This window comes from Ranitomeya variabilis, chromosome 1, assembly GCF_051348905.1.
Source record: "Ranitomeya variabilis isolate aRanVar5 chromosome 1, aRanVar5.hap1, whole genome shotgun sequence".
Classification (NCBI taxonomy): Eukaryota; Metazoa; Chordata; class Amphibia; order Anura; family Dendrobatidae; genus Ranitomeya; species Ranitomeya variabilis.
Window position 1 is genome coordinate 1,137,409,475 of NC_135232.1, and position 16,401 is coordinate 1,137,425,875.

The 16,401-nt window shown below is 50.6% G+C and overlaps 1 protein-coding gene across 2 annotated transcripts in view; it reads right to left on the reverse strand.

Moving 5' to 3' along the window:
• Positions 1 to 6,907, reverse strand: part of LOC143793083 (uncharacterized) — a 119,067-nt gene extending 112,160 nt beyond the window's left edge. For both annotated transcript variants that reach the window (XR_013220047.1, XM_077279716.1), the window contains exon 1: positions 6,164 to 6,907. The gene's annotated coding sequence lies outside the window, so the exon portion shown is untranslated. The remainder of the gene's footprint in view (positions 1 to 6,163) is intronic.
• Positions 6,908 to 16,401: the final 9,494 nt, after the last annotated feature.

A 16,401-nucleotide genomic window follows, 5' to 3' on the forward strand; every position in this document is an offset into this window, starting at 1 on the left:
CTTCCACACTACCAGCCTTATCCTCCAGTCATATCCAGAGCTGCACCCACAGCCTTCCACACTACCAGCCTTATCCTCCAGTCACATCCAGAGCTGCACCCACAGCCTTCCACACTACCAGCCATATCCTCCAGTCACATCCAGAGCTGCACCCACAGCCTTCCACACTACCAGCCATATCCTCCAGTCACATCCAGAGCTGCATCCACAGCCTTCCACATTACCAGCGTTATCCTCCAGTCACATCCAGAGCTGCACCCACAGCCTTCCACAGTACCAGCCTGATCCTCCAGTCACATCCAGAGCTGCACCCACAGCCTTCCACACTACCAGCCTTATCCTCCAGTCACATCCAGAGCTGCACCCACAGCCTTCCACACTACCCGCCTTATCCTCCAGTCACACCCAGAGCTGCACCCACAGCCTTCCACACTACCAGCCTTATCCTCCAGTCACATCCAGAGCTGCATCCACAGCCTTCCACATTACCAGCCTTATCCTCCAGTCACATCCAGAGCTGCACCCACAGCCTTCCACACTACCAGCCTTATACTCCAATCACATCCAGAGCTGCACCCACAGCCTTCCACACTACCAGCCTTATCCTCCAGTCACATCCAGATCTGCATCCACAGCCTTCCACATTACCAGCCTTATCCTCCAGTCGCATCCAGAGCTGCACCCACAGCCTTCCACAGTACCAGCCTGATCCTCCAGTCATATCCAGAGCTGCACCCACAGCCTTCCACAGTACCAGCCTGATCCTCCAGTCACATCCAGAGCTGCACCCACAGCCTTCCACAGTACCAGCCTGATCCTCCAGTCCCATCCAGAGCTGCACCCACAGCCTTCCACAGTACCAGCCTGATCCTCCAGTCCCATCCAGAGCTGCACCCACAGCCTTCCACAGTACCAGCCTTATCCTCCAGTCGCATCCAGAGCTGCACCCACAGCCTTCCACAGTACCAGCCTGATCCTCCAGTCATATCCAGAGCTGCACCCACAGCCTTCCACAGTACCAGCCTGATCCTCCAGTCACATCCAGAGCTGCACCCACAGCCTTCCACACTACCAGCCTTATCCTCCAGTCCCATCCAGAGCTGCACCCACAGCCTTCCACAGTACCAGCCTGATCCTCCAGTCATATCCAGAGCTGCACCCACAGCCTTCCACAGTACCAGCCTGATCCTCCAGTCCCATCCAGAGCTGCACCCACAGCCTTCCACAGTACCAGCCTGATCCTCCAGTCATATCCAGAGCTGCACCCACAGCCTTCCACAGTACCAGCCTGATCCTCCAGTCACATCCAGAGCTGCACCCACAGCCTTCCACACTACCAGCCATATCCTCCAGTCACATCCAGAGCCTCACCCACAGCCTTCCACAGTACCAGCCTGATCCTCCAGTCACATCCAGAGCTGCACCCACAGCCTTCCACACTACCAGCCTTATCCTCCAGTCACATCCAGAGCTGCATCCACAGCCTTCCACACTACCAGCCATATCCTCCAGTCACATCCAGAGCTGCACCCACAGCCTTCCACACTACCAGCCTTATCCTCCAGTCATATCCAGAGCTGCACCCACAGCCTTCCACACTACCAGCCTGATCCTTCAGTCACATCCAGAGCTGCACCCACAGCCTTCCACATTACCAGCCTGATCCTCCAGTCGCATCCAGAGCTGCACCCACAGCCTTCCACACTACCAGCCTTATCCTCCAGTCACATCCAGAGCTGCACCCACAGCCTTCCACACTACCCGCCTTATCCTCCAGTCACACCCAGAGCTGCACCCACAGCCTTCCACACTACCAGCCTTATCCTCCAGTCACATCCACAGCTGCACCCACAGCCTTCCACACTACCCGCCTTATCCTCCAGTCACACCCAGAGCTGCACCCACAGCCTTCCACACTACCAGCCTTATCCTCCAGTCACATCCAGAGCTGCACCCACAGCCTTCCACACTACCAGCCTTATCCTCCAGTCACATCCAGAGCTGCACCCACAGCCTTCCACACTACCCGCCTTATCCTCCAGTCACACCCAGAGCTGCACCCACAGCCTTCCACACTACCAGCCTTATCCTCCAGTCACATCCAGAGCTGCATCCACAGCCTTCCACACTACCCGCCTTATCCTCCAGTCACACCCAGAGCTGCACCCACAGCCTTCCACACTACCAGCCTGATCCCCCAGTCACACCCAGAGCTGCACCCACAGCCTTCCACACTACCAGCCTTATACTCCAGTCACATCCACAGCTGCACCCACAGCCTTCCACACTACCAGCCTTATCCTCCAGTCACATCCAGAGCTGCATCCACAGCCTTCCACATTACCAGCCTTATCCTCCAGTCACATCCAGAGCTGCACCCACAGCCTTCCACACTACCAGCCTTATCCTCCAGTTACATCCAGAGCTGCACCCACAGCCTTCCACACTACCAGCCTGATCCTCCAGTCACATCCAGAGCTGCACCCACAGCCGTCCACACTACCAGCCTTATCCTCCAGTTACATCCAGAGCTGCACCCACAGCCTTCCACACTACCAGCCTGATCCTCCAGTCACATCCAGAGCTGCACCCACAGCCTTCCACACTACCAGCCATATCCTCCAGTCACATCCAGAGCTGCACCCACAGCCTTCCACAGTACCAGCCTTATCCTCCTGTCACATCCAGAGCTGCATCCACAGCCTTCCACATTACCAGCTTTATCCTCCAGTCACATCCAGAGCTGCACCCACAGCCTTCCACACTACCAGCCTTATCCTCCAGTCACATCCAGAGCTACACCCACAGCCTTCCACACTACCAGCTTTATCCTCCAGTCACATCCAGAGCTGCACCCACAGCCTTCCACACTACCAGCCTTATCCTCCAGTCACATCCAGAGCTGCACCCACAGCCTTCCACACTACCAGCCTTATCCTCCAGTCACATCCAGAGCTGCACCCACAGCCTTCCACAGTACCAGCCTTATCCTCCAGTCACATCCAGAGCTGCACCCACAGCCTTCCACACTACCAGCCTGATCCTCCAGTCGCATCCAGAGCTGCACAAACTTCAACACTACCAGCCTGATCCTCCAGTCACATCCAGAGCTGCACCCACAGCCTTCCACACTACCAGCCTCATCCTCCAGTCACACCCAGAGCTGCACCCACAGCCTTCCACACTACCAGCCTGATCCTTCAGTCACATCCAGAGCTGCACCCACAGCCTTCCACACTACCAGCCTTATCCTCCAGTCACACCCAGAGCTGCACCCACAGCCTTCCACACTACCAGCCTGATCCTTCAGTCACATCCAGAGCTGCACCCACAGCCTTCCACACTACCAGCCTTATCCTCCAGTCACACCCAGAGCTGCACCCACAGCCTTCCACACTACCAGCCTGATCCTTCAGTCACACCCAGAGCTGCACCCACAGCCTTCCACACTACCAGCCTTATCCTACAGTCACACCCAGAGCTGCACCCACAGCCTTCCACACTACTAACCTTATCCTCCAGTCACATCCAGAGCTGCACCCACAGACTTCCACACTACCAGCCTTATCCTCCAGTCACATCCAGAGCTGCACCCACAGCCTTCCACACTACCAGCCTGATCCTTCACTCACATCCAGAGCTGCACCCACAGCCTTCCACACTACCAGCCTGATCCTTCAGTCACATCCAGAGCTGCACCCACAGCCTTCCACACTACCAGCCTTATCCTCCAGTCACATCCAGAGCTGCACCCACAGCCTTCCACACTACCAGCCTTATCCTACAGTCACACCCAGAGCTGCACCCACAGCCTTCCACATTACCAGCCTTATCCTCCACTCACATCCAAAGCTGCACAGCCTTCCACACTACCAGCCTTATCCTCCAGTCACATCCAGAGCTGCACCCACAGCCTTCCACACTACCAGCCTGATCCTCCAGTCACATCCAGAGCTGCACCCACAGCCTTCCACACTACCAGCCTTATCCTCCAGTTACATCCAGAGCTGCACCCACAGCCTTCCACACTACCAGCCTGATCCCCCAGTCGCATCCAGAGCTGCACCCACAGCCGTCCACACTACCAGCCTTATACTCCAGTCACATCCAGAGCTGCACCCACAGCCTTCCACACTACCAGCCTTATCCTACAGTCACACCCAGAGCTGCACCCACAGCCTTCCACATTACCAGCCTTATCCTCCACTCACATCCAAAGCTGCACAGACTTCAACACTACCAGCCTTATCCTTCAGTCACATCCAGAGCTGCACCCACAGCCTTCCACACTACCAGCCTGATCCCCCAGTCACACCCAGAGCTGCACCCACAGCCTTCCACACTACCAGCCTGATCCCCCAGTCACACCCAGAGCTGCACCCACAGCCTTCCACACTACCAGCCTTATACTCCAGTCACATCCACAGCTGCACCCACAGCCTTCCACACTACCAGCCTTATCCTCCAGTCACATCCAGAGCTGCATCCACAGCCTTCCACATTACCAGCCTTATCCTCCAGTCACATCCAGAGCTGCACCCACAGCCTTCCACACTACCAGCCTTATCCTCCAGTCACATCCAGAGCTGCACCCACAGCCTTCCACACTACCAGCCTTATCCTCCAGTCACATCCAGAGCTGCATCCACAGCCTTCCACACTACCCGCCTTATCCTCCAGTCACACCCAGAGCTGCACCCACAGCCTTCCACACTACCAGCCTTATCCTCCAGTTACATCCAGAGCTGCACCCACAGCCTTCCACACTACCAGCCTGATCCTCCAGTCACATCCAGAGCTGCACCCACAGCCGTCCACACTACCAGCCTTATCCTCCAGTCACATCCAGAGCTGCACCCACAGCCTTCCACACTACCAGCCTGATCCTCCAGTCACATCCAGAGCTGCACCCACAGCCTTCCACACTACCAGCCATATCCTCCAGTCACATCCAGAGCTGCACCCACAGCCTTCCACAGTACCAGCCTTATCCTCCTGTCACATCCAGAGCTGCATCCACAGCCTTCCACATTACCAGCTTTATCCTCCAGTCACATCCAGAGCTGCACCCACAGCCTTCCACACTACCAGCCTTATCCTCCAGTCACATCCAGAGCTACACCCACAGCCTTCCACACTACCAGCTTTATCCTCCAGTCACATCCAGAGCTGCACCCACAGCCTTCCACACTACCAGCCTTATCCTCCAGTCACATCCAGAGCTGCACCCACAGCCTTCCACACTACCAGCCTTATCCTCCAGTCACATCCAGAGCTGCACCCACAGCCTTCCACACTACCAGCCTGATCCTCCAGTCACATCCAGAGCTGCACCCACAGCCTTCCACACTACCAGCCTTATCCTCCAGTCACATCCAGAGCTGCACCCACAGCCTTCCACACTACCAGCCATATCCTCCAGTCACATCCAGAGCTGCACCCACAGCCTTCCACAGTACCAGCCTTATCCTCCAGTCACATCCAGAGCTGCACCCACAGCCTTCCACACTACCAGCCTGATCCTCCAGTCGCATCCAGAGCTGCACAGACTTCAACACTACCAGCCTGATCCTCCAGTCACATCCAGAGCTGCACCCACAGCCTTCCACACTACCAGCCTCATCCTCCAGTCACACCCAGAGCTGCACCCACAGCCTTCCACACTACCAGCCTGATCCTTCAGTCACATCCAGAGCTGCACCCACAGCCTTCCACACTACCAGCCTTATCCTCCAGTCACACCCAGAGCTGCACCCACAGCCTTCCACACTACCAGCCTTATCCTCCAGTCACACCCAGAGCTGCACCCACAGCCTTCCACACTACCAGCCTGATCCTTCAGTCACATCCAGAGCTGCACCCACAGCCTTCCACACTACCAGCCTGATCCCCCAGTCACACCCAGAGCTGCACCCACAGCCTTCCACACTACCAGCCTTATCCTCCAGTCACACCCAGAGCTGCATCCACAGCCTTCCACACTACCAGCCTTATCCTCCAGTCACACCCAGAGCTGCACCCACAGCCTTCCACACTACCAGCCTCATCCTCCAGTCACACCCAGAGCTGCAGTGAGGACACGTGTCGCCGCTGGGACCCCTCTTCTCATGTTTGGGGGGATAGTGATCTTGCTGAGCCGCACGGCATGCCGGGATGTTATTACCTGGGTGCAGCACCAGGGGGCGCAGGTACCGCCTTACTGACCGGAGGCGCAGCTTTGCAGGTGACTAGAGTAACATTCCGCGATGCTCTCCCCGTGTAATGTAGCAGCTGCTCCTCTCCCTCCTCCAGCTCATCCCCTCTTCCATTGTTACCTATCGTAGTACTACAACTCCCAGTGAGCCGACAGCCGGAGGATGTGTGGCAGGATGAGCGCGGGGCTGTTCTGCGCAGGCGCCGCCGTCTGCGGCACAACACTGACACCTGGTGGTCACTGTCCGCCGTGGCCGGAGCAGCCTGTGTCCCGCTCTATGCTCAGCTCGTTATTTCGGTGCTGCGCTCTCTTACCTTGTACAATGCTGCCACCTGGTGGCCGTTCTGTAAATTGCCGATAAAACAATCAGACTTGGCAGGGACCCCCTGTGCTGCAGTGATGGGACTGAGGCCGGGGGGCGTCCATCACTGGGGCTGCTCACGATTTGGGAACTAGGATGGAAAGCCTAAATACGTCCATATACCAATATGGAGACATTTTCTATCTTGAGGAATATTAGTGAGTGAGTGACGTTTAACCCTTCATAGTGAGGACAGTTTTCATTTTTTGGTTCTTTTATATCTCAGCTTCCCCTTCTTCCAGGTGCCGCAACTTGTATTTTTTTTTAATCCCATGGTTGTATGAATCCTTGTTTTTGCAGGACGAGTTGTCGTTTACCATATAATGTACTGAAATTGGGGAAGAAAAATTCCAAGTTGGGTGAAAATTGCAAAAAATAAAGCGAAATTCCGCTTCAGTTTTTTGTGTTTTGTATTTTCAGTGACTGCAGACTTTGCTGATAATCCTGGATGACCCCTTTAAATAATGTTACATTTAGTAGGTTAGAATCAATGAACACCATGTATGTGGCGGGGGATGGTAATCTACTCTTTCACTGTTTCTCCCACCTACATGTAAAGTGGCTTGAAAAAGTATTCACCCCCTTGGCCTTTTACCTGTTTTGTAACATCACAACCTGTGTGTAAATATTTTGTAATCCGACTTGTGTGTGATACATCAGAGGGAGAAAATACAGAAATACATTAAATTTATGGGATCAAATAACTAAAAATTGCCATGTGCATATGTATTCACACCTTTTGTAATTCCTCAATAAGTCCCATGATTAGTGACAGGACGTATCCCTGTGTGCAGTCTAATGTCACATGGTCGGTTTATACACTGGTTTATACACTACTTTTTCTGAAAGACCACAGAGGCTGCAACACCAGTAACAAGAGGTACCGGTAACCAAACACCATGAACACCAAGGAGATCTACAAACACCACCATGAAGACCAAGGAGATCTCCAAACAACACCATGAAGACCAAGGAGATCTCCAAACAACACCATGAAGACCAAGGAGCTCTCCAAACAACACCATGAAGAGCGAAGGAGATCTCCAGCCAACATCATGAAGTGCAAGGAGATCTCCAAACAGCACCATGAAGACCAAGGAGATCTCCAAATAACACCACGAAGACCAAGGAGATCTCCAAACAGCACCATGAGGACCAAGGAGATCTCCATACAACACCATGAAGACCAAGGAGATCTCCAAACAACACCATGAAGACCAAGGAGATCTCCAAACAACACCATGAAGACCAAGGAGATCTCCAAACAACACCATGAAGACCAAGGAGCTCTCCAAACAACACCATGAAGAGCGAAGGAGATCTCCAGCCAACACCATGAAGTGCAAGGAGATCTCCAAACAACACCATGAAGACCAAGGAGATCTCCAAACAACACCATGAAGACCAAGGAGATCTCCAAACACCATGAAGACCATTGAGATCTCCAAACAACACCATGAAGAGCGAAGGAGATCTCCAAACAGCACCATGAGGACCAAGGAGATCTCCATACAACACCATGAAGACCAAGGAGATCTCCAAACAACACCATGAAGACCAAGGAGATCTCCAAACACCATGAAGACCATTGAGATCTCCAAACAACACCATGAAGAGCAAGGAGATCTCCAAACAACACCATGAAGACCCATGAGATCTCCAGAGCTTCACTATGAAGACCAAGGAGATATCCAAACAACACCATGAAGACCAAGGAGATCTCCAAACAACACCATGAAGACCAAGGAGATCTCCAAACAGCACCATGAACACCAAGGAGATCTCCAAACAGCACCATGAAGAGCAAGGAGATCTCCAAACACCACTATGAAGACCAAGGAGATCTCCAAACAGCACCATGAAGACCAAGGAGATCTCCAAACAGCACCATGAACATCAAGGAGATCTCCAAACAGCACCATGAAGACCAAGGAGATCTCCAAACAGCACCATGAAGACCAAGGAGATCTCCAAACAGCACCACGAAGACCAAGGAGATCTCCAAACAGCACCGTGAAGAGCAAGGAGATCTCCAAACACCACCATGAAGACCAAGGAGATCTCCAAACAGCACCATGAACACCAACGAGATCTCCAAACAGCACCATGAAGAGCAAGGAGATCTCCAAACACCACCATGAAGACCAAGGAGATCTCCAAATAGCACCATGAAGACCAAGGAGATCTCCAAACAGCACCATGAACACCAAGGAGATCTCCAAACAGCACCATGAAGACCAAGGAGATCTCCAAACAGCACCGTGAAGAGCAAGGAGATCTCCAAACACCACCATGAAGACCAAGGAGATCTCCAAACAGCACCATGAACACCAACGAGATCTCCAAACAGCACCATGAAGAGCAAGGAGATCTCCAAACACCACCATGAAGACCAAGGAGATCTCCAAATAGCACCATGAAGACCAAGGAGATCTCCAAACAGCACCATGAACACCAAGGAGATCTCCAAACAGCACCATGAAGACCAAGGAGATCTCCAAACAGCACCGTGAAGAGCAAGGAGATCTCCAAACACCACCATGAAGACCAAGGAGATCTCCAAACAGCACCATGAACACCAACGAGATCTCCAAACAGCACCATGAAGAGCAAGGAGATCTCCAAACACCACCATGAAGACCAAGGAGATCTCCAAATAGCACCATGAAGACCAAGGAGATCTCCAAACAGCACCATGAACACCAAGGAGATCTCCAAACAGCACCATGAAGACCAAGGAGATCTCCAAACAGCACCATGAAGACCAAGGAGATCTCCAAACAGCACCGTGAAGACCAAGGAGATCTCCAAACACCACCATGAAGACCAACGAGATCTCCAAACAGCACCATGAACACCAACGAGATCTCCAAACAGCACCATGAAGAGCAAGGAGATCTCCAAACACCACCATGAAGACCAAGGAGATCTCCAAACAGCACCATGAAGACCAAGGAGATCTCCAAACAGCACCATGAACACCAAGGAGATCTCCAAACAGCACCATGAAGAGCAAGGAGATCTCGAAACACCACCATGAAGACCAAAGAGATCTTCAAACAGCACCACAAAGACCAAGGAGATCTCCAAACAGCACTGTGAAGAGCAAGGAGATCTAACAACACCACAAAGACCAAGGAGATCTCCAAACAGCACCATGAAGAGCAAGGAGATCTCCAAACAACATCACGAAGAACAAGGGGATCTCCAAACAGAACCACAAAGTCCAAGGAGATCTCCAAACAGCACCATGAAGAGCAAGATCTCCAAACAATACCATGAAGAGCAAGATATCCAAACAACACCATGAAGAGCAAGATCTTCAAACAACACCATGAAGACCAAGGAGATCTCCAAACAGCACCATGAAGACCAAGGAGATCTCCAAACAACACCATGAAGACCAAGGAGATCTCCAAACAACACCATGAAGACCAAGGAGATCTCCAAACAGCACCATGAACACCAAGGAGATCTCCAAACAGCACCATGAAGAGCAAGGAGATCTCCAAACACCACTATGAAGACCAAGGAGATCTCCAAACAGCACCATGAAGACCAAGGAGATCTCCAAACACCACCATGAAGACCAAGGAGATCTCCAAACAGCACCATGAACACCAACGAGATCTCCAAACAGCACCATGAAGAGCAAGGAGATCTCCAAACACCACCATGAAGACCAAGGAGATCTCCAAATAGCACCATGAAGACCAAGGAGATCTCCAAACAGCACCATGAACACCAAGGAGATCTCCAAACAGCACCATGAAGACCAAGGAGATCTCCAAACAGCACCGTGAAGAGCAAGGAGATCTCCAAACACCACCATGAAGACCAAGGAGATCTCCAAACAGCACCATGAACACCAATGAGATCTCCAAACAGCACCATGAAGAGCAAGGAGATCTCCAAACACCACCATGAAGACCAAGGAGATCTCCAAATAGCACCATGAAGACCAAGGAGATCTCCAAACAGCACCATGAACACCAAGGAGATCTCCAAACAGCACCATGAAGACCAAGGAGATCTCCAAACAGCACCATGAAGACCAAGGAGATCTCCAAACAGCACCGTGAAGACCAAGGAGATCTCCAAACACCACCATGAAGACCAAGGAGATCTCCAAACAGCACCATGAACACCAACGAGATCTCCAAACAGCACCATGAAGAGCAAGGAGATCTCCAAACACCACCATGAAGACCAAGGAGATCTCCAAACAGCACCATGAAGACCAAGGAGATCTCCAAACAGCACCATGAACACCAAGGAGATCTCCAAACAGCACCATGAAGAGCAACGAGATCTCGAAACACCACCATGAAGACCAAAGAGATCTTCAAACAGCACCACGAAGACCAAGGAGATCTCCAAACAGCACTGTGAAGAGCAAGGAGATCTAACAACACCACAAAGACCAAGGAGATCTCCAAACAGCACCATGAAGAGCAAGGAGATCTCCAAACAACATCACGAAGAACAAGGGGATCTCCAAACAGAACCACAAAGTCCAAGGAGATCTCCAAACAGCACCATGAAGAGCAAGATCTCCAAACAATACCATGAAGAGCAAGATATCCAAACAACACCATGAAGAGCAAGATCTTCAAACAACACCATGAAGACCAAGGAGATCTCCAAACAGCACCATGAAGACCAAGGAGATCTCCAAACAACACCATGAAGACCAAGGAGATCTCCAAACAACACCATGAAGACCAAGGAGATCTCCAAACAGCACCATGAACACCAAGGAGATCTCCAAACAGCACCATGAAGAGCAAGGAGATCTCCAAACACCACTATGAAGACCAAGGAGATCTCCAAACAGCACCATGAAGACCAAGGAGATCTCCAAACAGCACCATGAACACCAAGGAGATCTCCAAACAGCACCATGAAGACCAAGGAGATCTCCAAACAGCACCACGAAGACCAAGGATATCTCCAAACAGCACCGTGAAGAGCAAGGAGATCTCCAAACACCACCATGAAGACCAAGGAGATCTCCAAACAGCACCATGAACACCAACGAGATCTCCAAACAGCACCATGAAGAGCAAGGAGATCTCCAAACACCACCATGAAGACCAAGGAGATCTCCAAATAGCACCATGAAGACCAAGGAGATCTCCAAACAGCACCATGAACACCAAGGAGATCTCCAAACAGCACCATGAAGACCAAGGAGATCTCCAAACAGCACCGTGAAGAGCAAGGAGATCTCCAAACACCACCATGAAGACCAAGGAGATCTCCAAACAGCACCATGAACACCAACGAGATCTCCAAACAGCACCATGAAGAGCAAGGAGATCTCCAAACACCACCATGAAGACCAAGGAGATCTCCAAATAGCACCATGAAGACCAAGGAGATCTCCAAACAGCACCATGAACACCAAGGAGATCTCCAAACAGCACCATGAAGACCAAGGAGATCTCCAAACAGCACCGTGAAGAGCAAGGAGATCTCCAAACACCACCATGAAGACCAAGGAGATCTCCAAACAGCACCATGAACACCAACGAGATCTCCAAACAGCACCATGAAGAGCAAGGAGATCTCCAAACACCACCATGAAGACCAAGGAGATCTCCAAATAGCACCATGAAGACCAAGGAGATCTCCAAACAGCACCATGAAGACCAAGGAGATCTCCAAACAGCACCATGAAGACCAAGGAGATCTCCAAACAGCACCATGAAGACCAAGGAGATCTCCAAACAGCACCGTGAAGACCAAGGAGATCTCCAAACACCACCATGAAGACCAACGAGATCTCCAAACAGCACCATGAACACCAACGAGATCTCCAAACAGCACCATGAAGAGCAAGGAGATCTCCAAACACCACCATGAAGACCAAGGAGATCTCCAAACAGCACCATGAAGACCAAGGAGATCTCCAAACAGCACCATGAACACCAAGGAGATCTCCAAACAGCACCATGAAGACCAAGGAGATCTCCAAACAGCACCATGAACACCAAGGAGATCTCCAAACAGCACCATGAAGAGCAAGGAGATCTCGAAACACCACCATGAAGACCAAAGAGATCTTCAAACAGCACCACGAAGACCAAGGAGATCTCCAAACAGCACTGTGAAGAGCAAGGAGATCTAACAACACCACAAAGACCAAGGAGATCTCCAAACAGCACCATGAAGAGCAAGGAGATCTCCAAACAACATCACGAAGAACAAGGGGATCTCCAAACAGAACCACAAAGTCCAAGGAGATCTCCAAACAGCACCATGAAGAGCAAGATCTCCAAACAATACCATGAAGAGCAAGATATCCAAACAACACCATGAAGAGCAAGATCTTCAAACAACACCATGAAGACCAAGGAGATCTCCAAACAGCACCATGAAGACCAAGGAGATCTCCAAACAACACCATGAAGACCAAGGAGATCTCCAAACAACACCATGAAGACCAAGGAGATCTCCAAACAGCACCATGAACACCAAGGAGATCTCCAAACAGCACCATGAAGAGCAAGGAGATCTCCAAACACCACTATGAAGACCAATGAGATCTCCAAACAGCACCATGAAGACCAAGGAGATCTCCAAACACCACCATGAAGACCAAGGAGATCTCCAAACAGCACCATGAACACCAACGAGATCTCCAAACAGCACTATGAAGAGCAAGGAGATCTCCAAACACCACCATGAAGACCAAGGAGATCTCCAAATAGCACCATGAAGACCAAGGAGATCTCCAAACAGCACCATGAACACCAAGGAGATCTCCAAACAGCACCGTGAAGACCAAGGAGATCTCCAAACAGCACCGTGAAGAGCAAGGAGATCTCCAAACACCACCATGAAGACCAAGGAGATCTCCAAACAGCACCATGAACACCAATGAGATCTCCAAACAGCACCATGAAGAGCAAGGAGATCTCCAAACACCACCATGAAGACCAAGGAGATCTCCAAATAGCACCATGAAGACCAAGGAGATCTCCAAACAGCACCATGAACACCAAAGAGATCTCCAAACAGCACCATGAAAACCAAGGAGATCTCCAAACAGCACCATGAAGACCAAGGAGATCTCCAAACAGCACCGTGAAGACCAAGGAGATCTCCAAACACCACCATGAAGACCAAGGAGATCTCCAAACAGCACCATGAACACCAACGAGATCTCCAAACAGCACCATGAAGAGCAAGGAGATCTCCAAACACCACCATGAAGACCAAGGAGATCTCCAAACAGCACCATGAAGACCAAGGAGATCTCCAAACAGCACCATGAACACCAAGGAGATCTCCAAACAGCACCATGAAGAGCAAGGAGATCTCGAAACACCACCATGAAGACCAAAGAGATCTTCAAACAGCACCACGAAGACCAAGGAGATCTCCAAACAGCACTGTGAAGAGCAAGGAGATCTAACAACACCACAAAGACCAAGGAGATCTCCAAACTGCACCATGAAGAGCAAGGAGATCTCCAAACAACATCACGAAGAACAAGGGGATCTCCAAACAGAACCACAAAGTCCAAGGAGATCTCCAAACAGCACCATGAAGAGCAAGATCTCCAAACAATACCATGAAGAGCAAGATATCCAAACAACACCATGAAGAGCAAGATCTTCAAACAACACCATGAAGACCAAGGAGATCTCCAAACAGCACCATGAAGACCAAGGAGATCTCCAAACAACACCATGAAGACCAAGGAGATCTCCAAACAACACCATGAAGACCAAGGAGATCTCCAAACAGCACCATGAACACCAAGGAGATCTCCAAACAGCACCATGAAGAGCAAGGAGATCTCCAAACACCACTATGAAGACCAAGGAGATCTCCAAACAGCACCATGAAGACCAAGGAGATCTCCAAACAGCACCATGAACACCAAGGAGATCTCCAAACAGCACCATGAAGACCAAGGAGATCTCCAAACAGCACCACGAAGACCAAGGAGATCTCCAAACAGCACCGTGAAGAGCAAGGAGATCTCCAAACACCACCATGAAGACCAAGGAGATCTCCAAACAGCACCATGAACACCAACGAGATCTCCAAACAGCACCATGAAGAGCAAGGAGATCTCCAAACACCACCATGAAGACCAAGGAGATCTCCAAATAGCACCATGAAGACCAAGGAGATCTCCAAACAGCACCATGAACACCAAGGAGATCTCCAAACAGCACCATGAAGACCAAGGAGATCTCCAAACAGCACCGTGAAGAGCAAGGAGATCTCCAAACACCACCATGAAGACCAAGGAGATCTCCAAATAGCACCATGAAGACCAAGGAGATCTCCAAACAGCACCATGAAGACCAAGGAGATCTCCAAACAGCACCGTGAAGACCAAGGAGATCTCCAAACACCACCATGAAGACCAAGAAGATCTCCAAACAGCACCATGAACACCAACGAGATCTCCAAACAGCACCATGAAGAGCAAGGAGATCTCCAAACACCACCATGAAGACCAAGGAGATCTCCAAACAGCACCATGAAGACCAAGGAGATCTCCAAACAGCACCATGAACACCAAGGAGATCTCCAAACAGCACCATGAAGAGCAAGGAGATCTCGAAACACCACCATGAAGACCAAGGAGATCTTCAAACAGCACCACGAAGACCAATGAGATCTCCAAACAGCACTGTGAAGAGCAAGGAGATCTAACAACACCACAAAGACCAAGGAGATCTCCAAACAGCACCATGAAGAGCAAGGAGATCTCCAAACAACATCACGAAGAACAAGGGGATCTCCAAACAGAACCACAAAGTCCAAGGAGATCTCCAAACAGCACCATGAAGAGCAAGATCTCCAAACAATACCATGAAGAGCAAGATATCCAAACAACACCATGAAGAGCAAGATCTTCAAACAACACCATGAAGACCAAGGAGATCTCCAAACAGCACCATGAAGACCAAGGAGATCTCCAAACAACACCATGAAGAGCAAGATCTTCAAACAACACCATGAAGACCAAAGAGATCTGCAAACAACACATAAAGACCAAGGAGATCTCCAAACAACACCATTAAGAGCAAGGAGGTCTCCAAACAGCACCATGAAGACCAAGGAGATCTCCAAACAACACCGTGAAGAGCAAGGAGATCTCCAAACAACACCATTAAGAGCAAGGAGATCTCCAAACAAGTCAGGGACAAAGTTAGGGTTGGGTTATAAAAAATAATATCCCAATCTCTGATGATCCCCAGGAGCACCATCACATCCATTATCATCAAATGGAAAGAACATGGTACCACAACAATCCTGCCAAGAGAGGGCGCTCACCAAAACTCTCAGCCTGGGCAAGGAGGGCTTTAATCAGGGAGGCAGTACAGAGGCCAAAGGTAACCCTAAAGGAGCTGCAGAGTTCCCAGAGACTGGAGTATCTGTCCATACGACCACAATAAGCCGTACATTCCATAGAGGGGGCTTTTATGGAGTGGGCAGAAAAAAGCCTTTACTTACACAGAAAAAGACGTGGGAGACTCCCCAAATGTACGGAGGAAGGTGCTGTGGTCAGATGAGACCAAAATTGTACTCTTTAGTCACCAAGATAAATGTTATGTCTGGCGCCAAACCAACACAGCTCATCATCCGAATAACACCATCCCCACAGTGAAACATGGTGGTGGTAGCATTATACTGTGGAGATGTTTTTGGCAGCAGGGACAGAGAAATAGTCTGAATCAAGTGGGAAGATGGATGGTTAGAAATACAGGGATATTCTTGAGCAAAACCTTTGTCATTGATTTGAGACTGACGGAGCTTCACCTTCCAACTAGACAATGACCCAAAGCATACTGCTAAAGCAACACTCGAGTGGTTT